At 48.2% G+C, this 26,401-nt stretch overlaps 1 protein-coding gene across 2 annotated transcripts in view; it reads left to right on the top strand.

Annotated features, from left to right (window-relative positions):
* Nucleotides 1-12,173: 12,173 nt before the first annotated feature.
* FHL1 (four and a half LIM domains 1) overlaps nucleotides 12,174-26,401 on the top strand; it is a 32,766-nt gene continuing 18,538 nt past the window's right edge. Inside the window, exon 1 of one of the 2 annotated variants that reach the window (XM_075763143.1) lies at nucleotides 12,174-12,376. The gene's annotated coding sequence lies outside the window, so the exon portion shown is untranslated. The remainder of the gene's footprint in view (nucleotides 12,377-26,401) is intronic. The other variant, XM_075763144.1, reaches the window with a different exon arrangement.

The following is a 26,401-nucleotide window of genomic DNA, read 5'->3' as shown; positions in this document are numbered from 1 at the left end:
GCAGCAAATTTGTGGTCATGATGGCTGTTTGCACTGCTGCAAGAAGACTTCTCTCTGCTTGGCTCCTGCTCATCACAGTCCCAAAACAGTGTCTGTCACCAGATGTGGGGAGCATTCTGGAGCAAATAGCTTGGCAAGATAAGAGAGGACCTGTGGGAAGTGTCTCTCGGATGCTAGTGGGCCCAAATATATTCTTATAATACTACATTGCAAAAAAATCTTTTAGCCACATGTGTCTGTGATCTGAGGATAATTGGAAGATGAGACAAGTGGAGGGGAAAAGAAGAAATGGTGTCCTTGCTGACAATCATAACAAAATCTGCCAAGCCGATGAGAGAACCCAGAGGCCGTGGGAGTATTTGTGTACTCTCTGTGTCCAGTGCAAGCGTAGCAACACAGCCCAGCGCAAACGCCGTCTGTGCCCGCTGCTTTCCATCTCCTCTGCTGCGCTGGGGGCAATCTGGGTGTCACTTAATATACAGGCATTTGCAACTCACCTGGTGCCTTCAACCATGTTAACATCAGAAGCTGCTTTGTACCTTGCACCTGGCAGGAGCAGCACGGGGGACAGCCTGGCTGCTGGTGCCCTGATCTCTCTACCGTTATAATTTGGCTTAAGGGAGAGCAGCACAGCAGCGCAGTGGGTCCGATGTCCCTGAAGGCTCCTGGTCCTGGAACAGGTCTGATAACAAGCAAGGCAAAGTCTTGGTGGGTTGGTGGCTGGAGAGGTGAGATGTTGGGGGTGAGGCTGTGACTGGAGAGCCCCAAGCTGGGGAAAGCAGAATTGAAGCCTGTCACTGCTGGCATTGCAGGATGGTACCAAAGGTGTGCAAAGGTCTGCTCTCAGGACAGAGTTTGGGAACCAGGGGCTCTGGAGTGTGTTACTTTGGGACATGCAGCCCTCGCACAAGCCATCTCGGTGCTTTTCCTTACTCCCATCCTTACAGTCCACACTGGGCACTTATGGCCTGGGTCAGAGGCTACAAGATCCCTTAGTGGCTGCAGGAGACTCTCTAAGGTTCAGGACTCCGGGGTAGCAGAGCCTTGATTTTGTTGTACAATATTTAGACATGCGTATATACAAAAGGATTTGGTCTTTATTAATTGGCCTTTCATAGGAAATTCCACCAGCTGTCCTCCTCCAAGGGGTGCCAGCGATGCTCCAGCCCCGAGGAGTCCATATATGGTTGCAATCTCCTAACCCTGCATGTTTCGCAGAATAGTGTGGTCATAACTACTTTTAAGGTTATGTGTGAACGTTGCTCCCTTTCCTGCACGCATAAGCTCACAGGAATGCGGACAAAGAGAAAAAGTATATAAATTAAAGCTGTCAGCTTTATGCAGCATGTCAGCTCTTCTACCTGCAGCAGCAAGGTTAGTTATTCTAGCCTACCCACATGGGCGCTGCGCTGGGAAGGCACCACAGTGCAAAGGATGCTTTGTGAATAGGAAAATACCAACCGGCCGAACATCAAAGCATTTCACAATGTAAATGTGCCTAGGCTGAGACAGCAGCAGAAATATTTTCCCTTGCCCTTCCTCCTCCTGCAAGCAAAGCTAAACTACAGCCAGGAGCTGCAGGTACCCAGCAGCTACCCCTGAACCCTTTCTGTTCATAAGGGAGCTCTGTATCCTGAATTCTGCCTGATCCTTCTGCCAGGGACATCTTCCCCCTCCTCCCTGTTTCTGTCACCTGGTGTCCACAGCCCATGGCCAGCTCCTGCTCTGTTCATTCTTCAAACACAGCAAGGGGAGCTATTGTCCCCTTCAGTGTTAGGGACAGAAAACATCCTGCAACCCACTGACCTCCTCCTCTCCTCCATGCTGGCTGCAGCCCATTTGTCTGATTTAGGATGGGCCAATCACAGAAAATCAGAGGTGGGGCACAGTAGGCATACTCTGCACCTGTATCCCATCTACAGCATCTCTCTCACCCCTCCTGCGGCACTGGCCTGTACCAAAATGCACCTTTTCTGCTTAGCAGCTCCTTGGGCGTAACCCTGAAGACAGCTAAGGGCAGTATGTTTCCCACATCATCCTCATTCTCTGCAGCGCCTTGAAGTATCTGCTCTGCACCCTTTGATGATGGAAAGCTAAATCTGCTCTTCTGTGATACGGCTCCCTCCTAAAACTCCCAGAGGTGCAAGAGGAAGGGGAACAACAGATGCGGCTTTGCTTGCTTTTCCCTTTTCCCAGGCAGTTAATATTAATCACCGGTGCTTTCGGATCCGTTGTGTGAATTCTCCCAGCCTCTGAAGCTTTTGAGATCTGTAATAAGAGAGAATTGGAAATGTGTCTGAATCTCAGTGACAGAAGGGCCAGATTTAATACAAACTTCTTTCCTTCACCAGATACTCTGTCATATTTTTTAGCCTTGGAATAGACATGAATATCCTAAAGCTCTGTAGCTAAATTATGTCTGGCTGAGTGGTCTGAGGTCACTATTTGCACTGGTGTCCATTTTTCAAGGTGCAAAATCAAGAATGCCTCCAATGAGGCAGGTAGAGCGATACAACGCTGCAAATGCACAAGGTATGTCCGGGTTATGTTTTGCACCCTGGGACTTCAGAGCTGTCCCGCTGCTCGCATGAGACTGCCCAAATTGTTACAAAAGGCAAATGAATTTCCCTCGTGACTTCATTTCTGCTCTGTATGGGCTGGTTCACCAGCTGGAGCTTTGCTGCTGAGATATTTGCTGTCGATAAAATGCCTTAGCTCTGGGTCAGTTGCCTTACAGGGTTGAATGCTATTGTCCTGCTAGAGAGAAGCCAGTGCCATTTGGCACAGTTACGTGCCTAAACTCAGCTCCCATCAGCGACTTGTTGCTTCAGCTGGAATCTGTCTGTGCTCCAGTGACAGAGCTGATAATAGACTGATGGCACTCATGACAAGGGTGTAGGGGTTGAGTAAAAAATTCCTTGGAAAAAATGGATCATCCTGGCTTTACAGGTATTTAATGTGAGATTTCGTAGCCAGCATCGGGCCTCAGCAATGCTGGCAAGACTGAATTTCATTGCCCTAAGGAGGAGAGCCCAGCTGGGGGTCAGGCAGTCGTGCCCGGACGGCATTGCAGCCGCTGTGTTTGCAGCAGCACAGAGCTGGCTGGGCTGCAAGGATCCGCTCATCTGGGGGGTGCTGGGCAAATCTAATGCTGCAGATGATACCCCCAAGTCAGAGCAGGATGCATTAGCACCTTCACTTGGGAAGAGGAGCATCCGTTGGCCACCCCGGGAGTGGATCTGACCCAGGACACCGAGACAGTGGGGATTATGGTCTGGCTGAAAGTCCTGGACCACAACAAGCAGGACAGTTAATACCTGGACTTCTGTGGCTGGCCGTGCTCCTGATGCAGCAGAATGAGTAAAGCCGAGGCACAGTGTGTAAATATTTATAGCCCAGTTACCAGGTTTCATGTTTGGCCGGTCGGGCTTGGCTCCTACCACTTGATGTTTGTGGCTCTGAGTTGCCAAGGACACTCGCAGGGTTGCTCGAGGGGCAGAAACCTCTCTGAAGGGAGCCGGGGGCATTGCTGCGGCACTTCTCCGAGGCAGCAGGGCCAGCCTGGCAGCACCCAGGGCTCCGGCTGACTTGTTTCAGCAGCGAGAGCTGGTTCTGGCTGCGGTGCCACATCGCAGCAGCACCCACTGCACCCACCCAGCACCTGCATCCCAGCCAGCAGCTCTGGGAAGGGGCGCACGAGGCACTGATGAGCCCCCAAAAGTTGTTCTAGCAGCATTTTTCACTGACCAGCTCAGGTGTGCGGGAAGCAGGTGGGAAGTGAATGCACAGCACCCGGTGCCCTTTTCCTCTTGGGGGACGGCTCGGTCACCCCTCGCTGTAGTGTGTTGCTCTCCTGAGAGAGGCTCGTTCATCAAAATCTAAACAGTCTCCGCATAACTCTCATGCTCTTCCTCAGATCCAGAGTCTTTTATGTAAAATATTTTTCCCTGCTGTTGGTTCAGTTTCTTCTTCTGTTCCCAACCTTCGCTTGAGCTGCTGAGGGAAAAAAAAACACAATCTGTTTTTGCTGAAGATACTTATTTCAGTTTGGAAGTGGCAGGAAGACAGCTTCTCTATATCCATGCCTGTATCTGAGATCTTTCTTTTGGGTCTCTTTCAGCTTTAACTTCAAACCATCTTTAAATCACTTTTCTTTAGCAGAATTCAGCAAAGAAGTGAGCTCTCATTTTCGCATAAGAGATGATTCCCAGAAAACTTGGTTTAAACCAAAGAAAACACACTCGTGCTCCCTTTGTGCCAACTGAACTAAATCAGTTGAAAATCCCATCTGTATTGGAAGGAGAGCAAAAGTCCAGCACAGATAAATCTCCTTCACAGCCGGGTATCGTGTCTAAAATCTTTTGGTAGAGAAAGCTGCCTGACAGCTATTTACTGCAGCTCCTTCAGCATACTGAGCTCAGGAAATTGCATTCATAATTTCCTTAGTGCCAAACGGTTTGTAATTTTCCCATGACTATTCCTTTTTTTTTGTTGTTTGTGAAACAAAACCTTTGAAAAGCACACAGAGATTTACTTTTTGCCTAACTATGAAGCTAACATGAAGCGTATAGTTTAAGGGGATACTTGATTTGTTTGACATAGGGAATAAAAAAAAAATATTTGGCATAAGGAATAAAACCCCCCAACCTTATTTGTGACTAAGCCTTCAGTAAATAGCCTTGTAATTTTAATACAAGGTTTTTTAGCAAAGGGAAAATTGATCTGACAGAAAAAGTAAAAATGCTCATGTAGCTTGTGCTGTCGGACACAAGGAACAAGCAGGAAGGTGTGACTCTGTGTTATCATCAGCGCAGGCCTGAGTAGTAAGTATGATTCCCAGCACATTTATATACAAGAAAAAGACTCAACTCATTCAGGCAGAGGCACTTGGGTCTGGTGAGCTGGGACAGATCACATCCACGTCCTTGGACAAGCAACTTCTTGCTCCACTTTGTGCCGGTGTAGCCATGGGCACCACCTGGGCAGTTTAGGTTGGTACCCTGGAGCACACCAAACTGAAGCCTCTGCATAGCTTCAGCTGCCATTAACTATCTTACTAAATAAGACTTTCACTGGCATTAATTGTGGGTCACACAAAATCGCTGTGCAAAGAGCCAGCAGACTGTTGATTAAGACTCCCCAGCTTGATGCTTTGTTTTCAGAAGACGTGGACACACTGACAGCGGGTGGTGGAAGGGGCTGGGGTGCGACTCTTGCGTCCCGTCCCACGTCTGAGCAGAGCGGAGTGGAAGAGGCTGTGGTAGCAGAGGAGGGTTGTGGGAGTCTCTTGCAGTGATGCCATGTCTCTAGCTCTGCTTTCTGAACCTGAATCTTCTCCACGGGGTGCTTTTATGTCTGACAGCTTGCCTTCTTTCTACCTGTCTGTTGTCACTGCAAAGCTTGCATTTTAAATAGAAGCCAAGCCACTCACAGTCTTTGATAACACACCTCCCTAGGAAAGATATGGGAAGCAAAAATTGCTGTTATGTCTTTTTGTAGACACGGGAACCTGAGGAATAGTGAGACAAGGTGAACCCCTCCAGCCTGGTGATGCAGACAGGGCAAAAGACACCAAACTAGCCAAGCAAGGGGCTGCAGGCACTTTCTGGAGTACGTCCATCACACAGCCAGCAGCCCTGGAGCTGGGCAGGTAGCGCTTGAGGGACAGATGTTATGTGACTCAGCCAAAGTCAAGCAAGAAGTTTGTAATACAACAAGGAATTTAATTTTGGTCCCTTGAGCTGTAAGTCCCAGCCCATGCTGCATCTATTGCTTCTCATGTTCGTTGCCATCATCTAACCCAGTTGTATGTGTTTCTTCATGGTCCTCAGCTTTCTAATTGATTTGATTTTAGCTGCAGACTCAAGCAAAGTGAAATTTGTCATGCTTCAAAAACCTCCTCTGCTATTAAAACATTTATTTTGCTTATGTTAGCCTGTGGGTACCTTGAATTAATTTTTTTCTGAGACTAAAATCTAAAGCTAAAATTAATAAAGGGGCCTAATTTCAATCTGATGCCTGGAAGCCATCTTTTCAAATCTGGAACGTGAGCCTGACACCAAAAAAAAGACCACTGTTAGGGTAATTATGTATAGTAAGAAAAAGATAAACATGTTTAAGGTGTCCATAACACATATCATCACAAATCCCATTGCTATTAGTATCCTTTGTTAAATCTCCCTGGATATGTATCCACCCGGCAACTCATAATCGATAAAGACCAAGCTGACTAACAACCAAACCTCGTCTCAAATTTTATCTGTTTTGCTTACGAAAATACTCAAATATTTGATGGATTTCAGTTATTGTTTAACAGCTGGCCATGGTGTTTGCTGGAAGGGCCAAAGTCTGGAAACACTTAAGCAAATTGTGACCCAGCAGTTGTTGAAGTCAATGGAAACTTACTTGACTTCAGCAGACCGTGGCTGAAAAATTTTAGCCATAGCAGTAGTTCTGCAGGAGCAAAGTTGTTTGTTTCCCCAGACTACTCCCTGTGCTTCAGTCTGTCAGCTCTGCTCAGGGTGAGATAGGGTCTACACAAACCACGAGACCAGATGAGGTTGGCGTATGGGGATGAAGAGGCAGAGTTGTGCATGCTCGCAGGGCTACCATGTCGCATGGGTGCATGCCCAGGTGGAGTGATGCCCGTGGCCGCAACCTGCCTGCTGCTCCCACATCCCTGCCTGTGATCCAGCAGGCAGAGGAAATGACACCAGGATCCAGCGCACGAATGTGGACGGAAATGCTGAGGTTCAAATGACCGTGGAGCAGAAAACCTCAAGGCCTACCCTTGGCAGAAAACCTGGTGTGTTTGAATGGCCCCCTGCAGACTGCAGATAAATAGCTGTGACCGCTGCCAACATTCCTTGAAAACTTATATTGTTGCTGGAAAGACGGTTTGAAACCATCGTTTCTGTTGCCTGGTCAAACTGTAGCCTTGCTGGGCTGGAGAGTCAACAGATGGGTCCATTTTTGTGGGGCCCCGGTACATCATCTTTTATAAATGGGAGTCACCTTTGTAATTTTCCATGCACAAGAGGAGCAACTTGTACTGGGAGAAGCATTTTGGCCTCTGCCAAAGGACACCAAGCGAGCTGACACGGCTGCTCCTCTTAATCTGATAGCTGAGCCATCCCTGCAGTTGCTTTTTAAAGGTGGGAACAATCTCCAGCTAGAGCCTCTCTCAATGTGCAGATTCTGGTGTCACTCAGGAAAATCTGAGTAGCGGCGATGCCTTGAATAACGCGGTCACTGTAATTACTCACAGGCTTATTTGATAGTGGTCTTTCAGCAGGTGATTGTCCAGCTTTCTAAAATCTCTTTTGATCTGTTGATCCAGGTTTGCTGATGGTATTGTAGGGCTATGCCACAGGCGTATTTTGACACTAAATGGTGGAAAGCTGAGTAGTTTTATGCATGTCACCCAATACAACCACAATCCTTTTTTTGTGTCTTGCTGTTTCATCCACTAAATTCAGAACTTCCTACTCCATCCTCTGCTGGTTTGCACAACCACTGATGAAGATGAATCCGTTGATGCCGCTCAGCTGCAATTTAACCCCTCACCCTCATGCACGTATGTGATTTCCAAACTGCACAGATAGGAAGAATTACAGCGGGTGCAAGGACAGAGAGCTGACTGACGCCTGATTTTTTTGCAGAGGTGCACTTGGCAGCCTGGCTGCTCCCCACCAAGGTTCGCAGCACCCCTGAGGTACGTGGCCGACAGGTTGCAATGCTTTTGTTTGCATCGACTTGGAAAGCAGCACATGATGTGTTTAAACTCTGTGGAAAAAGAGTTTACATCACTGATGTTTTAACCACACTGCTATAAAAACCCCCACAGCCCCACCCTTCCTTACTCCCCGAGAGGAATGATTCTGAAATGTTTCAGCTTTTCCATTACCTCGCCTGCCTGGAGACTCTTTGCTAATGACCTGTGAGGTAATTAGCCACCGGCAGGTGAGCCCCAGCTGCCTGCAGGGCCAGGGTTCAATTTGGCCACAAGTTATCTCTCATGGCAACAAAATGGTGGGACGGTTCAGAGGCTGCTGTATTTCTTTCCTTGTGTTTCTTTTTTTTTTTTTTTTTTTTTGCCCACCCCTCCTTTTCTCTTGGATCTCTTGACTCGCCTCACTGCAGGGCACTGTGTGTGCCTCTGTGCATCTGGGGCTAAAAACAGTCTTTGGAGAAGTTGGAGGACAGCTTGAGGAGTGAGCCATCACCGAGGCCTTGAGGGATCAGCTTTCTGACACAACTCTTCTTCCAGCTTTTTGTCCAGGAGCCCTGTGTGCGTCACAGGTGCTTTATACACCAGTGGGAGAACAGCCAGCCCAAAACAGGGCATGACTCTGGCTTCCACATGGAGTCATGGACAGTCATGCAGATGGTGCAGAAGCAGCATGGGAGCACCCAGCATGTGTGGATGCCTCTGCCAGGAAGGTTTCCCACTCTCAGAGGCTGGTGAGAGGAGGTGGTGGTGTTTATACAGACAAACTCTGTCAGGTAAATAATGGGGCAGTGACCCTGGGGAGCTAGTGCGAGTGGGGAGGTGAGAGGGTTTGTGATGGTGCCTTGTCCCCAAAATGGCTGCATCCCTCAGGCTGCAATGCTGGAAGGGGAAAAAGGAGTTCTTCCTGGCTGTTTTGGATGAAAGGGCAATGTTGCTTGTGAGAAAGGAGGCCTGTTTGGAGAGGGTTAATGAGAGGCAGTGGTAACTGCCTTCATCTGGAGCTGAGGAGCAGGGGCAGCTGAGGTGGGAAGGAAGGGTTGAGGTACCAGCCCTGCATGCTGGGAGAAGAGGATGGGAGGTCATCCCTGTTGGCATGGTGAGTCGCTGTGGCTCTGCGTGGTCCTGGTGTCCCACAGAGAACAGGTGAGTGGGGCAGCCCTGTCCTCTCATGTGGGGTGGTTGATACGACTGTTGGCCCTGGCCAAGGGATGCCATGTCTGGGGTATGTCACCCCGAGTCCCAGCCTGGGTGTGTGAACATCATTCTGCATGGGTTCACCCCAAAATGTATGTAGTTCCTTCCACAGAGCATCAACTTGCAAAAATGGGCCCCATTGTGAGGAAGAGTTTCCTTCCCTCTGTGGCTGCAGAGTGGTTTAATGAAAACAGCATGGAGACCCAAAGGCTGATGCAAAACCTATCTTTCTTCACCGATATGGACAAGCCCGTGCTCTGAGGTGAGCCCTTCGCTTCGGGGTAGCGTCCTGCTCCATGGGGATTCTTGCAGAGTGCTTGGCTGTAGAGCAGCCTCCCTGCACGGCTCTATGAGCTCCACCATTTCCAAATAAAGTTTTCTAGCAGTTAGATTTGAGTGAGTAATTCAACTGACTCGGTTTTAAGTGCTTCTGCTCATAGTTCATTTTGTTTGGATAACTAGTCAAGGACATATTGGAGCATTGGAGTCTTTTTAAAATTTATTTTATTTATTGTGTTTGCCAAAAATCAATGCGCATGGTAACTGATTATATTCCTTAGCAAGGAATGGTGACAGCATGGGGTTGACTCAGAGTTGTCTCAATCCTTCGAAATGAGTTGTCATTCTTGCAGTTTATTCTTGTTTAATCCAATGCTTTGGCAGAGATTTTTTATAGTGCTATACTGTATCTGTAATACAGCAATGTCCAAGTGCCTTTCCTTGACTCCAGTTGCTTGCTATCCTTGCTCTCTAAATCATCTTCTGTTCTTTTCCAAACAGAATAAAGCTGCTGTTGTGATATGCATGAGGTTAAGAGTGCTTAAATTCTTCTCTGTCAGGTATACTGGTCATTTTAAGTCTGCAGATTTAAGGTCTGATCCTGCAAACACTCACTGGCTGTCAGGAGCAGCAGTATTGAAGGTGGAGTAAAGTAGTTACTCTGTGCCACGCGCCTTTGCAGATCTTTATTCTGCTGCTTTTTTCTGGATTCTGCCCATGGGGCTGGCCGGCGAAGCCAAAGGGGATCTGTAGGATCAGGTCTTGAGCTGTAATCCAATGAGCGCAATGAGTTACTCAAATAGCAACTTGCTCAGCTGTAATCAGGGAGAGGCATGTTAAATAGATCAATTTGGTATTTAGCTACTACTCTATCAGGCTGACAGACGTGCTGCCTTAGAGTTCTTTTTGATGTAGCTGGTGTTTGGGATTTGGCAGTGAAATCTCTAGTTTGTGTTGCATGTGGAAGGCATCTAATATTTAAAAAAAGAGGCAGAGGATCCTGATAGCAGCCTGATGATGTTTTCTGCAGATATGGGATGCTTGTTACGCTGCTGGTGGGCTGCAGGTACCTGCTGTCAGGCTTGCTTGCTTACTAGTGCACTTGTGCTTCTCCAGGATGTAGAAAGTGGTTGTGATCTGCCAAGGTGCAGGGTCAGTCCCCAAATGTTCCTATGGTGGCAGGGGCCATGACCGGTCTCTGCTGAAGGGGCATTAACGAAGCTCCACTGGTACAGGTGCTCCTGGAATGGGGCCCTTGCTACTCTTGTGTCCTCTTGCTTCTGCATATGGCCAGAAGCATGAAGGCTCCTTCCTTTGAAGGCAGAAACCCTGCAGGAGGAGGCTGCAGAGTAACTTGCTCCTGGTGACATTTCCCTACAGCTGTGCGACACCTAGTTTGTCTTTATATCCCTGCACTCTACAACTCTGGTGTCTCCTGGAGCTCAATATAATTGGGAACGTTCTGTCTGAATTGCCCCATCCTTGAGGGGTCGTAGACTCTGCGTTTTTCTTATGAGTCCCAGAGCTCTGCAGCTGCAATCACATAAGCACCACCGTACCTCGGGGGCAAGGGGCTTTTGCTAATGTTCTTGTTGGTCTGATGGTTGGCTACAGCCAGCCACTAGAGAAAAGCTCTTGCTGATGGTAAAAAAGTTTTATGCTTGTTGGGAGAGCTGTTGGAAAAAAGAGCTAGAAATGGGTATTTGGATTCCTTTGAAAATCAAATGTAAACTTCAGTCCATAATGATAAATAATGTTGGTGTTTCACATCTGTGTTTTATGCATGCCTGAAGTTGCTCTTGGCAAGTGGTGACAGTCTGAGCCTTCAACCTCAGGGCAACCCAATATTCTTGTCCCTACTAGGAACACTGTTCATATGGATGATGCGGTGTCGGAAGAATCTGTGGGACTTACCTGTTGAACAGAGACACACAGAAATACAAATGCTTTTGTAAAGAAAGTGTGTTTGCTCTTATGCAATGTTTGTTTCATTTTACTAAACCAACAGAAATTCCTTGGCCCAAGTATAATGATCTGGTTTCCAGGGATACCAGTGGTGCATCCAGCACACCCACCAGGATGCCCAGCCTCTCCTGCCAAAAGCCAGAAGCTCTGTGGCTCTTGTAGGCACCACAAAAGCTTATTTGTAGTGCAAGAGCTCCAACCCTAGCACCTCCTGTTAAAAAACAAACTTACTTACTTGCTGGACCACATATCCAATAGCAGAAGCATGGAAGAAAGTAGGACAAATTTAGAAGACATAAGAGCAGGAAAAAAAGGGATAAGGGATGGAAAAAGGAGGGGGAAAAGAAGAGATGTGAATGTTGTCAGATTTCTCTAGTGTGGTGCAGCACAAACAGGCAGATTTGTTTAAAAATAGGAATGACTTGCTACCTGGTAGTACTTTTTCTCATGTCTGCTTTGAAGAAAATACTCTTCTTCTGGCATCATTTTTGGTGTGCTCTCTTCAGCTGGGTCCTTCCCTCCCTGCAGGTTGCTGACTTGAAACACATCCCTTCTGTTTGTTTTCTATCCTGGAAACTCTGTCTATGAACCTGAAGGTGACACACATTGTAACAGAGCTGCCAGAAAAAGCTTTAGCTTTGGGAGAGGGTAGCTTGGACAGGATGGGACGCTGGCGACAAATCCTCCCGCAAAGTTTTTGTGACACATTTTCTTTGTGTGAAACAGTCTGGAGCGTGACTCCTAGCACTTTGGGGGTAGCAGGGCTTTGCTCGGTGTGGTGAATCCCGTGGGTTCCAGTAATGGCACTTTGCTGTTGTGGGGAAGCAGGGAAACAGCTATGCTGGCAAAGTGCTGCTGCTGGTTGGGGTTTTCCCCGCCATGGACCGTGAGAGGCCCTGGGAGGAGCAGGCTGTTCCCCCCTTCCAGCTGCTCCCCAGGCAGGAACAGTGCTATTGGCTGGACTGATTTTTTTTGCAACACACCTCCCTGCTATAAGTGGCAAAGCAGCCGCTGTCCTGCCAGCTGGACACCGCAGCCCAGCCGCGTTGCCTCCGCGAGGCTGGAGGCACGGCCCTGGACTGAAGCTCTCCCACGTCCGTGCCACTGCCGAGGCATTGTGCACAGCCGCACGCAGAGTTCAGTCCATCCCTTCCCTCCTCCAGGCAGCAGCCGCCTCGCAGCAGCTCCCAGGCTCTCCGGCAGCCAGTAAGCACATGCCTCTGTCTCTCTCCCTCTCGAGCATCATCTCGCTGAGCGGGGCAGGGAGCGTTTCAGCATCCCATACTTCGCAGATCTTTGGATTTCAGGGCTTGTGCTGGGTCTTTTCTCTGCTGGGGAAGGGTTTTGAGAGCAGGGTTGGGGGAAACGGGAAGTCTGCGAGTGTATAATGTACTTCTAAACCACTCTTCAGCAAGCAGTTTCTTTATGGATCACAGAGTCAACCTCAGAAACTGCCTCTGTTTTAGAGGGTGGTTTGGGGGTGGAATTCATCTAAATTCTTGCTTCTGATTTCTCTTGCATCCTCTTTTTCTGATACACGTATTCCCTCCTGGAAGGTGGTGGCTTTGAAAGTACAGGCAGCCACTGGGGTACAAATATAGCTTTTCTCTTTGCACCCCAATCAAGTGGCTCTGTAGGGAGTGTTTGTAATGGTACAGAGCTGTGTAGGAGCTGTCAGCAGTTTGTTTTCCCAGGCAGATGATCAGATGTGCCCATTTAAAGCTTTTAATGACAGCTGGGGAGGAAATAGCGAAAGCAGTGGCTGTTTCATGGGCTCTCAGGTGATGTGATGCTCTCAGAAAGTGAGGACTGATACCCTCTGAATCGTGGGAGCAGGCTGGCAGTAACAAAATTGGGGAATATGGAAATGCAAAGTTTTACCTAATAATTATCGCATCTTCCTCCTTCTTTCTATATTATGGTGTATCAGGCAGTTGCAGAGTTTCTGACGAGCCACACTTGCAGCTGTCCCCATGTGAATGCAAACACCTTTATCTTTATGCAAATACTGCACCCCTGTATCTATCTGGGTTTGTGGAATCACTTGCTTGAGCGAAACTACTTGCGCATGTGTTTGCAAGATGGGTGTTTCTGTCATTAATCTTTCCTTTAGCAACTAGGCAAAAGATAAGTTAATGTGTGTGAGACTGGTCCAGTTTGTATTGTGTGTAAGCAGGGGCTAGTCTGTGGTTTAGAAATGGATGTGACTGCTTTTTAAATCACTGAAAAATGATTAAAACAATCTACCTACCAATTAGTCTCTTACCTTGTTTTGAGAGGAAGAGCATTTTTTTAAAAAACAACAACAAAAAACTTCTGAAAGGAAACAGATTAAATTCTTAAGCTGTGATGTATAAAGCAAATAACGGATCAAGCAACCAAATATGGCTTTAAAATTTAAACTCTTTTTTAATGATAAAAGCACGCACATACTTCAGTGACAACACCCTCTTATTTTCTTTTTTTTCCCCCCAAGTACAGCATTCTTGAATACAAACCAGTTCTTAATTTCTCCTTAAAGAGCTCAGTATATAAAAATTCATTCTTGACTAATCCCTGCTGGAAAAATGTGAGTTAGGTGTTTCAGAGCTAACACCGCAAGTGCAAACCTTCCCCCCCCCCCCCCCCCCCCCCCCCGTGAGCTCAGTGCAAAAGAAAGTTAATTGCTCAGATTTTGGATTGTGGCTCTGAGGAACCAGTTCAGGGCTGGGGGTTTACAGCTGGTTTCTGACTTGCACTGCTCTCGGGCGGTTTTGGCTGGGGGAGGTCTGTAGGATTGGGCTCCAGAAGTGTTTCTGACAGGAGAAGTTATTCCCTGCTGTGAACGATGACCTACCTCCACATATGCTGGTATAATTCTTTGCCTGGATGTAAATAATGGCAGCAGTTCAGAAGGAGGCAACGTTTAGGGTACTCAAACACTTGAAAATAAACACTCTCCAGCCTGTCTTGGCTGGCCTTTATTTCGGAAGCAGCCTTTCCATCGAACTGTACCATGAATGGAAAATCCAGACATATGGTGCGAAGCAGCTGGTGGGAGCCCTGTCAGGTCCCTGTTAGTATCCATGAATAGAGGAATGATGCTGTAGGATGTGCTTTAGCTCTGATCTAACCCATATCCTGTGAATATGACTTACAGTCCACACCCTTTGCGCTAGGATATAACAAAAGCTTTAAGTAACTGCCTGCCTTATCCCCAAGAAGCAGTTTACTTCCTTTTGTGTAATACCTATGTGAAAGGAGGGTAGGTCTGTGTTATCGGATATCCCATGGCCCTTTCCATGTGCGTGGAAACTTGTGTTCCTTTGGGGCGGTTTGGGTACCACAGCTGCCATCGCCTTCCCATCTCCGTCTTGGAAACATGTACTCGCTGTCAGTACGTACAGCTCCTAGCACTGGGTGGGAGCTGGGCCATGCCTGAAACTACCAGTGGAGAAAACTAATGATGTGAGCCAGGAACAGTATCGTCCCCTCAGCAGTAGCCTGTGTGAATGGTGTCCTTTTAAGTTTATTCCCTTCCGGGGGATGCACTGAGGGGATTTAGGTGTCAATTCCTTAAAGAACCTTGGAAAAATTCCTCTGATCTTTGCTGATGAGGTGATCCAGGCCAGCCTGTGTTCAGCACTTTCCCTTTTTGTGGTGCTGCTTAGACGTGAAGTCCCAGTGGCATTAAATGCAGCAAGGAGAACCTCACCATCAGCAATGTGCAAAGTTTGCTCAGGCTTTGGGTACGGTCCTAAATCAGAGCAGCTTCATGGAGAGCACTGGACAAGTTCTGGCTGCCTGATGCCAGGTTTTCTCTGGGGTCACACTGAGGTGAAGATGTGTGTGGGGCTGAGCCATGCAGCCCGTGCCCACCTCTCACCCTTGTGAGACCATCGTCACCTTGCGCTCTGCATGCAAAGTAGCAAAGCTGAGATTTCAGATGCGATTCTGTAACTTTAGCCATGTGGAATCACTTTTGCTTGAAAAGGTAATGGAAATAATGTCTATACAATAAACCTTTCCTGACCTGTGATTTTATAATAAAAAATGCATTGTAAGTCAAAATACTTCAGCTTGATTCATTGGTATCTCTTTTTTTAATTTTTTTTTTTTTTATTTCTCTATTATGGATGATGCAGGCAGGGAGAGTAACAAAGCAGAAATGTCTGAGATCAGTCGTTTCATGTCTGATTTTGGCAGAGGGAGTGTGGGAGGAAGAGAGAGACCTCATGTTTCATTTAGATACCCTGATTTGGAGAGGAGTTTTAAGCAGATGGCTCTTGAGACACTAGGACTCAAAAGGATTACATGCTATTTAGATAAACGCATGCTTCTACTTCTGCAGTATGGTTTTAGAAGGACTGTGGCATATATTCTGGTTTCGGTTCTTTTTATCCCTGGGTCCAGTTAAAATCCTGTTTGCAGCCACTTGGCCGGGTGTAGGAGCAAAGGCACTGGGGCTTCCTTGGGGTTCAGGACAGGATGTAGCCCAGCATGTTTCGACTCCCTGATGTGCTTTGATTGGGGCATGCCGGGCCAACTCTGGGGATGTCACCCCACCTGGCTTCTGTGGGGATGAATTGGAGCCGAGAGGCCAAGGCTGGTCTGTGATGAGCGTCTCTCCCTGCTAACCCTCTGCCTGTATCCAAAGGGAGCCTGCAGGCTGAGCAAAAATATTGCAGAAATTGGGCTCTGAAACAGTGTGTAAATTGGTGGAATAAAGTCCCTTAAAGAAGGATTATGAGTTTCTTGGCACAGGGAAGTAGTCCTGTGGTGTCTAGAGGCAGTCACAAAGTTGGGCTAAAATGAGGTCTGCGTGCTGAGCCTGGGTGCTGCGGAGCCCTGCAAAACAGGGTGCAAAGAGGGGATGGGGGTCAGGAAAACAGAGCCCTGTCCCAGCTTCTTACCCTCCGTCCCAGAGGATGCAGGTGCTGTGCATACCATGTGCTCACCCTCACCAGGCCCGTAGCCAAAAATCTCTCTCCTACTAGAGATTGACTCATTTTGATGCTCAAAGTATTTCCCACAAAGGCTTTTGCTCTGCTCCAAGCTGGTGTGTGGAAAGCCACAAAAAAAGCCGCCTCAGCAGGGCAGTGTTCACCCTCCCGCGTGTCCCTGCAGCACATACTGAAGCAGGGTTTGGCCCTCGATGCTTTCAGGCATGTATGGTGCCAAGAATGCTGCCAGAACAAATTTCTGCTGTCTGAGAAAGAGAGAGCAGTGTCATCTGGGGGACGGATGGATGGATGCTCTTGTGCTTCTCCAGCTCCTTCATCTCCCTCTGAGGAAACAGCTCTTTCCCTCCTGGTAAATATGGCTCATGTCCTGTGGCAGGACAGGGCTAAACTGACATTTAGGGGTTTGGAGCTATTCAAAAGCAGAGCAAGAATGGGACAGACAGGATCTTGAGGGAGCGTTCTTTCAAAAAGGGCAAATTATGGAGTGCACTGAGAGAAGGCTGGAGAGCCAGGACAGGGCTTCTGACAGTGGGGGAGCTGCAGCCCAGGGTGGAAGGGGTGGTATTTTGCTGTGTGCCTGACTGGAAACTTTAAGGCAAAGTTACAGTTTTGGTTTGGATGGTGTTATGGAATTGCATTATTTTTGCAAACAGGAAATCCAAACCCTCTTGGCTTCAGATTGCTGTTGTCAGAAATGCCACAAATATGCCTGATCTTTCTTTGTTTCTTGAGGTGAATCCAGTGATTGATGTAGTTTGAGATGCAACACTCTCTTCCTCCTGCTTGGTAGAGCTGGCTGTTTGGCAGGCGAGTAGGCGGTCAACAGCTAGTAACTGTGAGGGATTAAAAGCAGTGGAATAGGACTGCATTTGGGATCTGTTGGGATCAAATGCAGAATACCAGTTGTCACCCAGACCTCTAATGAAGAACCGGAAAAAACTATTCCTGCTGGGAACAAGCACTGCAAGGCTTTTTGCCTTCCTTGTTTCTAATATTTTTCCACTCCTGGAAAGGGGAAACCAAACCAGAGTGGCAAAGAAGTGACTCAAATTTACCCGCAGAAGGCTGCCTCACAGGTATAGCTTGAGGTTTAATAATTTGGACAAACATGTTTCAGAAACAGTTTACTTGTTGAACTGCAGAGCTACAGTGAAATGAATCTGTTCTGATGTCTCTGCTGTGATGTAGATGGGGAGGAAGAACAGGAGACATAGCTAAAAAAACCCCCCCCAAACCCCACAAAAACCCTTTTCCCTCCTGGAAAATCCTCCCACGTGTCCTCAAGGCATCAGAGAGCTTCATGCTCTATGATGCTTTGAAATAGGGGAGCTTCAAATCAAACGGTGGCTGACTCCAGTGGTGTCTGTCTACTGAAATGATGGGTTTAAGAGAGCACTGTTAACGAGCAATTGCATATGCTAGATATGGCCAGGGATTCCTGTTGGGAGGCATGGTTGGTACAGAGATCTATGACCCACCTATTGTGCTTCAAGCTAGCTTTAATGCTGAAGCGGCTGCCGCAGTATGTGAGGGTTCCTGTGTTACACCAGTGTCTAAGCAGCAGAGGACTTCAGAGCTTCTGGCAGAACAAGAATTGTTCTCTATTGTTTTGCTTGGCCTGAGGCAGCGAAAAATCCACTCAGTCCTCCAAAACTCTGTCTTATGAACCAGTGTGCTGGACGTGCCTTTCTTCCTTTGCTAAGAAAAATAGAAGTGGTTCATCACACTAAACCCATGGCTGGTCCAGCCCACAGTGGTTGCTAGTTGACTTTTCTGTAGGGAATTGGCTCCCAACTCTTCCCCAATGCCTTCATTTGGGAATATTCAGTTTTTGTGTGCTTCCAGTGGTCTCTGACCAAAGATCCTCTTATGAATAACTATGAAACCACCCTAAATATAGCTCCCCCATTGCTGATAGGATGCTGGGGTGGGAGAAAATAATGTACTTTCTTTTAAAGAAATGCCCCAAGTTGTGGGAACCATTCTGACTTGGCAGGCTACTTGCAAGGCATTTGCTATTTGTTTAACTTGGGACTGGCTGCCCCTGGCAGTTGTTACCATCAGCCGCATTTCTTATCTGCTCTTTTCTATAATAAACACTAGAGCAGAGGTTTGGAATTAGTCACTTCTGAGGCCCTGCCTGCCTTTCCAGCTTCTGTCTTATCTCATTTTTGGACTCTGGAGCCTTTTCCACTTTGTTCTGTGCCTCTTGGTTTGCCCCTTTTCTCGTTGCACTGACATAGCAAAGAGCTCTTTAAAATACCCCACAGGTGTGTCATCCCCAGGACTGCCTGCATCCCAGAAGACGTGCCGCCCTGGGATAGCTGTGTGCGCTCATGCTGCTGTTGGGTACTATAGGGCTTTTTCTAGTGTGATTTACCTCATCCAGCAGATGGGCTGGATGAGTTGTTCTGGCTGATGTCTGTTCAGATGAACAGCCCGTGGAGGCAGTGTTAGGATCCTGAAAGCATCCTGGGGGCCTGGCACCACGTCCTGCTCTTTAGTACAACGTTAACCACAGGGCAGTCGGTGGTTTGAGGGAATGCAAATGCAGAAGCACAGGGGTGCGTGGTCCTCATTCAGAAATCTGGTAATTCCTACTGATTTGCTTCCACTTTAAAACTCCCTGGTGGTCTCTAAGCATTATCTTGACCTGGTCTTGCTTCTGACAATACCGTAGGAGAGGCAGTGACGAGCAGTCCAGGTGCAAGAATATCTCTCTCTCTCTCTCTCTCTCTCTCATCTCACTTTAAAAATACACAGCGCTATATATTTCACTCAACACATGCAAATACTGTTTCCTATCTACCCCTGCTCTGCCGACTGAAGGCCGGTCACGCTTCCCGTCTGGGACAGCCTGCCAGGTAAATGCCACTTGATGTATAACGTATTTCAGTGCCGCCTCTGGAAATGGCCCAGGCAGCAGCATTGGAGCAGGACGGGAGAGCAGCCTGCGTCCACCCTGCAGCAGCACAAAGGCACTCGGTGGGGATGCAAATCTGTTTAGTTCTGTCCGGATTTGCTTTGTTGGATGCGTGAGCATGTTGTCCACCTCTCACCGTAATTTTTCTATCTCTTTTATACCACTATCACTGTAATGATTTTTAGCTGAAGGTGGAAACTTTGACTCTGGGTTCGTCTCTGTAGTGGGATGGGTTTCTTGCAGTGGGTAGGGGACACAACCTGCCTCTCTTCATTTCAGAAGGCTGGACTGGAGGCTTAGCCATGGTTTACGTATCTTGACCAACACTTCAGTTTGCTGGATTGAGCTGGTCAGGGTAGAGTTTCTCTTTCTTGCAAAAATACGTTCAGAAAAAAAACCCCAATCCCTCTGTTAAACATTAGAGGCATTTTGAGCAACTTCTGAGCTGTATCTTGACTCAGGTCTAGGTGACCTCTTTCAAGCACTCTACATTGCAGATCAGAGCAAATACCCTGGGGTTAGTCCTGCTTCTTAGTGTCTTTTGTGCTGATGCATGTGATGATGAACTGGAGGAAATTCTTGCCCAAGAGCATAAACAGGCAGGAAGACCTATAAGTGGCCATGTCCTCATAGTCCTGACACGCGAAACAAAGCTGATGGTGACTGGTGTTAGCGGATATGCTAGTGTCAGACCCTCCCAATACCTGTTTCAGGGAAAGACTGTTTGATTTCTGGCTGGCGAGGATTGCAAGCAGCATCTCCCTGGTGACTCTGATGTGCTTGGGAAGGCTAACACCCATCTGGTGTCTGGGATGGCAGGAGGCTGCCATGGAAGTGCACCCATGGTACACGTGAGCGAAGACCGTGCCTCACATCTCCTTTTTGCAACTTCCTATCTCCGGGGTCAGGCCTGAAGTCAGCTTTCTCTCTGACCTCCAGCGCTAAGGCAGCCCATCTCCATAGCAATGGCTGTAAATACCACCCTCTGCGCTCTCATACCCCAGGCTGTGTTGGTGCTATAATGTGGTGAAACTCTCTGTGTACTTCACTAGACACTGAAACAATCAACCAATAAATCTGTTATAAACCAATGAGTAATTTGTTTTGGTTACCAGGGAGATTGCTGAGTGCAAATTTAACCTGAAATAGCGATGAGCTCATCCTCTGAGCAGCGTCGGTGCCTGAGCTGGAGCAGCCGGAAAGGGAGCCAGCGCCAGTAATGCTGTCTGCTCCACCGACATTTGGATGCTGCACGAGCTGTTTTGCCAGAGAGCTTTTGCCTTGTAAACAAGATCAAGCAGGGGATGGTGTGTGAGGCTGTTTGCTGAGCCTGGGCTTTTACAATTCCTGGAGGTGTGGCGATGGTGTTCCTGGTAGGACCGTGGGCTGGAGAGCCCCGGCGGTGGGTTAAGGTGCTGCAGAGGTGGCCTCCTTTGCCATCTCCCCTATCTTGGAAACCACTCCCTGTGCAAGGATTGTGGGGAAAACAGAGACGCTTGACTTGTAGACAAGGGTGAGTTTTAAACAGCTGGTTGGATACGTGTATCTGACAGAGCCTCTCCCCTGCTGCTGCTCCAGGCACTGCAAGGACTTGGAAAAACCTCATCCCCCTCTGCAACATACCTGGGGCAGGAGCTTGAAAATTTGGGCTCTGCCATTATTTCACCCTGAAGTGTCCCCACTTCAGAGAGCAGGACTTGATTTTGAAGGGCTGATGCTAATGGCAGGGTCTGGCAGGTTTCTGTGTCGGTCTGTCCCTGCAGTTGCTCCAAGGAATAAGCCTGCAGGCGACAGTAGGTGTCAGGAGGACCTGCACTTGGACAGCACTGGGGTCACCTCCCGCCAGGGCACAGCAGGCAGTGTGGGAGCAGCCGCTCCAAGCAGAGGTGGATTTCTTGCTCTCTGCTGCAGAGCCGAGGCCTGGGTGATGGAGGCTGGGGGTGGAGAGGGCTCTCGCAGGGCTGCTGGCTGGGCGGTTGGGAAGGCAGGACAAGGAGGCTGTGCTGCACTTGGTCTCTTTGGTATCCTAGCCAGAGTCCAGGCAGAGCTCTGATCATGTCCTGTGCCTTTCTCTGCTAAGGTGGAGAGTTTCCAGCTGCACTTGCATTCAACGGATTCATGTTTTCTGAAGAAATGCATTTTTTAACTACAAAAGTCTATCTGTAGGAGGAAGCAGCGCCTGTCCCTCTGCACTAGGATGCTGCGGGGGTGGGGGGTAGGGGCTGCCAAAGGTGTGGCAGTGGTCTCTGCTGCTCCCTTTTCCTGGTTTTTGCTCTCTATTGCTGAGTTACCAAATACGTGAAATGATGTAGAAATACATCAGCATACTGCCTGGCAGCTGTCTTGATGAAGCAATGCATAAGGCACTTAACCAGAGGCTCACTGATGGATTTCACTGAACCTTTTAAGACATAGTTACCAGTGACTGAAAGCAGATAACAATTATCAACAACACAAATGCAGACAAAAGCTGAGTCCCTGAAACGTAATCCATGAACCTATCACATGATGCAAAACCTCATGGGGATTAACCCCATGGCTTTCTGCAGCAAGGCATGAAGGCTGCATCTATAAAAAGGGCATTGGTTTCAGCAGGGGTATTTCTGTGTTCTGGAAGTCTTTAATTATAATTTTACAAGCATGGAGTGATCTGTCTCTGTGTCCCTTCCAGGCCCGTGGGTGGATATCTTCCAGTTCCTTTCTGGAGCCATGTGGGAAATGCTTTGGTGATATGACCGAGTTCCTCAGTCTCACGGGTGGCTCTGTTGCAGCCACCAGTGCGTTCAGGCGTCAGCTCTAGGGAAGGGCTTCCTGAAACCCTAATAGTTGGAGTAGGTTGGCTTCTGAACGAAGGTGATTTTAACGTGAGGAGTATAACTGAGTGAGATTTGGGTGAAAGAGGCATGAGTTCACCCGCACGCATCTGCCTTTTATAGCTGGCAGACTTGGCAGCGCTCTCCGCGGTGTGCCTGGGCCATCCCGACAGCTGGGTTTGAGTCCGTGTGACTCTGCAGCCCTGTGTCCTGGCCACCACGTCCCCCATACTGTCCATAACTGAGCTGGCAGGCAGCTAACAATCCATGGCATCTTATCTTTTGCTTTCAGGAGCTGTTTGGAGATGAGGCACGGCATGTCTAACATGTGTGTGAATTATCTGCATGTGGTGTTGGATATTCCTTTGTCACCTCTTTTCTGTGGGGCGGAGCAGTGGGCGTTAGTGTTTGGGAGTGGGACAGGCATCCCTGCAGGTCTGCAATGTCTCTTCCCCATGTCCTCCTCCAGCAGCATGTCCCCACCCCAACGTTTCACCTACTTGGTATCAAGGCGTGTTTGCTTTTTGGCTGTCTCTGGGCAGCTAAAACCACTGCTGTACTGCGCAGATCCTGGACTCGGCCAGGACGGAGTCTAACTTTGCTCAACACTGGCATAAAGCAGGCAAGGCTTGCTACCAGGCTTGCTCTAGCATAGCTGAGAAGAGAATTTGGCCCAATAGGTGTAACTTTAGCAAAGGACAGTAGAGTCCTATTGCAGGAAAAGTTCTCAACAATTTGGAAACCTCACCCTGTCCCCATTGTCCTGCAGCATTCCCAATGGGACACTGGTGCTTGTGGGCTCTCATGCAACGCGGCCGAATAAGCTGGTTTTAAAAGAAAGCAAGCCACTGTTTCACATCTGCTTTAGCTTTTTGACAGTTTTCTCTGGCACTCGTGTGCAATTAGCACTGCTTTTTTGTCACATGGAGCCAATTCTCTAATAGTTTGATTTGGACAGTAGTTTGACAGCTAGCAGTAATTGTATTGAGAAGGGCTGTTTCTCTTTGCGGACTGTGTTACTCGTTGTCCCTGAATTTATTGTCTCGCTGCTACTTGAAAAAGAAAACAAAATCATTTTTGGGCCTGGATCCAGCCACAGAAGAGAGGATGGCTTAATCAAACACATAAGTGCCTGTACCAACTCCAGTTGGTTTATTTCTATGCTTAAAATCAAGCACTCTTTTAAGTATCTTATTTTTCTTATTCCAAGGTTTATGTTTAATAAATGTAACAGCCCGTAGACTTTGCTCATTGCTCCAGGAGTGAGCACTGATAGAAATGCTGTAACGTGCAGTGCTGCTATGAGACCCTCAATGGGAGAGGAGAGGGGACCTTCTCTTGCTTCCAAGCATCCTGGCCTGTCCCTGGGGAGATGGGGGTGTGTGTGTGTGTGTGTGTGTGTGTGAAGATATTTGCTGTTTCAGCAAATGGGAGGCAAATTAAATTTAGCAGCTCAAATAACCTTGCCTCTCCATACTGCTTTGGGCCAAATTGTCTCCTGCCAAGTGTTAGTCTACTGATCTTAATAGTTCCAAAGACACAAAAGCAACTGAAATTTTGCTAGGTTACCCAAAAACTAGAGTGGGAGGGTGTTGTGGGGAGGAGAATTCCCCTGTCCCGGCCTCCAAAACAGCCTCCATCCTGCAGATGAGGACACTCGGCTGGGATGCTGCAGACCAGGGCTGAAAGCCGTTCTGGGCTGGGTCTCTCTAGTTGTGGCTGATATTGAATCCTAACCCTGATGAAGGATTTAAAGGTATTTGTTCCTTTTTTTTTAACAGAATGAGAATCAATGTTTTCTAACTGACCCCATGGAGAATGCTTTTTAGTGTAGTCCTTGCCCAGCTCTGATCTGACATGATTTCCAGGGAGACCTGGGATCCTTATCACTTTATGAAAAATGAGATTTACATTCCTGTTATCACACAGGCACTTTGAAAATATTATCCCTGACTCCAGAGAAATGGCTCATACATTTTAATGCTGTTATTAGAAATTGAATTGACAACACTTTATCCTCAGTGGAAATTGCTGTGCAGCTCAGGGGGAAAAATATGCAGAAAGCACGAGTGAGGACTTCAGAGAGCTCTCGTCACCCTGACATGTGTGTGCTTTTGGTGCAGTGTTTCTGCTGAATGAAAAGAGCAAGGTTTGATATATTCCAGAGAAAGGGGAAAGCACGAGCGGGTGAGACAGTAGTGGGGCCTCAAAGCATCAAAACAGCTTCTGGACTGAAAGGCAGAGCGCACCCAGGCCTTGCACACTGGGCTTGCGTGTCCCAGAGTGTTGTGGAGATGTTGCACACAGGTGCTTTATTTTTTGTCTTAATAAGTGCAGAGAAATCGAGCTGGATGAGTGCTGGTTTAAATTGGCATAAGAGATGCTGTTGAGGCACTGAGATTGGTGAAAGATGCCCTTGGGAGGAGAAGCATCAAGGAACTACAACACCCCACCCCCCCCCCCCCCAATCAGGTTCCTTTTAAAATAAATTCTTTTTTTTTCCCCATGGTAAATTAACTTGAAAGAACCAGCCGATCTCTGCTCCTCTCAGGTAAAATGGCCTCTAAGGAGGACTTCACATTTGGCTGCAATGCATCGAGGCTCTGGAGTTGCTGAGCTGGGAGTCCCTCGCTCCTGCATGTGGAGGCAGGAAGAGGGTCATGGCTGGCAAAATACTGCTTCATCAGGGCTCCAAGCTCTTCTGGACATCTGGATGACTTCTCTGGTTTTGCATGAGTCCTTAGTCTCTTGGAGGTCAGTTTAGGAAAGAGCAGCCAAGGCAAGTTCAGTGGGATCGGTGTGAGCGATCGCCTAGTCTGGCAAGGGCTCCAACTGCCTTGTAAAAGCAGAGGGGCAAGGAGCCTGCCTGAGCAGGGTCATGTGTGGCTGTTAAATGAACAGGGCTTTAATGAGAGACCTCATGAGCTGATTTGCAAAATATTAATATGAATGGTGGCTGGAGTCAACTCTGGCCACAAACTAAGCCTGGGCAAGGGGGAAAGTTAAATGGCATCTGTTTCAGCAGAGGAAATGTGTGATAATGCAGGACCAAAGCAAGGTGTCTTAGAAAGGCTGCACCATGTCTCCATCTTACAAGTGAGCAGGTGCCTGTGGCCCTCCTCACCCCCCTCTGGTGGGTGTCTTCTCCTTGGCCTGTCCTGGAGCACGTCCCCAGACTGTCCTGGAGCACGTCCCCTGGCACGGCCAGTGAGTGCCCATGTGATGTGGTGCCAAAAAAGCAGTTGCGAATTTGAAGGCACTCCAAGGTGAAGGGTTTTCAGTTCTCCTGCCCTTGGTGGTGGTGGTGCCATGTGGCCCAGCCTGGCTGAGCCTTCATTTTAAGTATCAGGGTGTGATGAAGTTGACCAGTTCCTCCATTTTAAAATGCACTTATCTGAAGTTGGAAATGAATCGAGCCCTCCCAAAGCAGAGGTTTCTGAGAATAACTTTTGTGACTAATCCAACCCCACAGGCCTCACTGGAGGGGACTTTACAGCTTTGTTTTTCTTTGTAAAGAATGCCCAGCATATGTCCTGACAATTAGTCAGAGTGCCCAAAAATACCCGTCAGCCCTGCAAGCTGATCTCCTTCGGCTCTTGGAGCCGAGACAGACACGGGGTTACGCACTGTGCGGCTTTGGGAAAGGTTATTTTTAAAATGGCCACATAACAAGGGTGATTTGGTCCTTTCAGCCACCAGTGCTGTCTAACAAGAGAAGGTGTAGATAGCCAAAAGCTAATCTTGCTCGAGGCGACTGTCCTGTGTCCAGGGTAATGGGCTGGTTGTCCTGCTAAACACGTACGCCAGGGCCGGCTCCTGGCAGCTCTACATCAGCACTCAGGGCATGGCCCTGGGGCCTGTGCCAAGTTCGGGCAGTGCTTTGATGGCGTGCTGGATGCCATGGAGTCTTCCCAACCAGTGTGCCAGTGCTCGGAAGGACATGTCCTTCTCATTGAAGCAGTGGCTTTTCTTCACCCTTAGCCAGGCAGTGTGCTTCTGCCCAGCCCTCTTCTGAGAAGCATTTTCTTCGCCCATCTTTGACCACCAGAGCTGAAGTTTTTTATCCTCAGGGTCTCCCATGTGCTGAATTTCTAGAGGATGTTTTGCCAGAATCGCAGTCCACCCACAAACAGCCCTTTCTTCTCCTCCCCGCAGCCCCCCCCCCCCCAAAAAAAGCTCTTTAAGGGGAAACATCAAGGCTCCTTGATCTTGCGGAGCACCGCTTGTGTGGGGGTTTGGCTTGGCCCACTGTGCTGTGGGAGCAGAGAAGGAGGTCTGCAGAACTGTCTGCCGAGCAGCTTCCTGGGAATGTGAGGTTTTGCTAGAAAATATCACACTGAAAACGTTCCCAGCCTTTGGAGGAAGAGCTCAGGCATAGCCTGCAGTGCCTGCCCTGAAAGTCCTTCCTGCTGCCAGGTCCTGTTGCATGACCACAGGCGGATGGCAGGGCTACTGGAGACCCGCGAGGGATGCTGGAGAATGTGCATGTTGCAGATGATGTCTGGGTAGCTGCTAATTTCTGACTCATAGTGCATAGATTTCCAGGGAAGGT

Source organism: Balearica regulorum, chromosome 11 (assembly GCF_011004875.1).
Source record: "Balearica regulorum gibbericeps isolate bBalReg1 chromosome 11, bBalReg1.pri, whole genome shotgun sequence".
In the NCBI taxonomy this organism is placed as follows: Eukaryota; Metazoa; Chordata; class Aves; order Gruiformes; family Gruidae; genus Balearica; species Balearica regulorum.
Note: the sequence above shows the minus strand (reverse complement) of the source record. Positions and strands in the feature narration are given on the sequence as shown.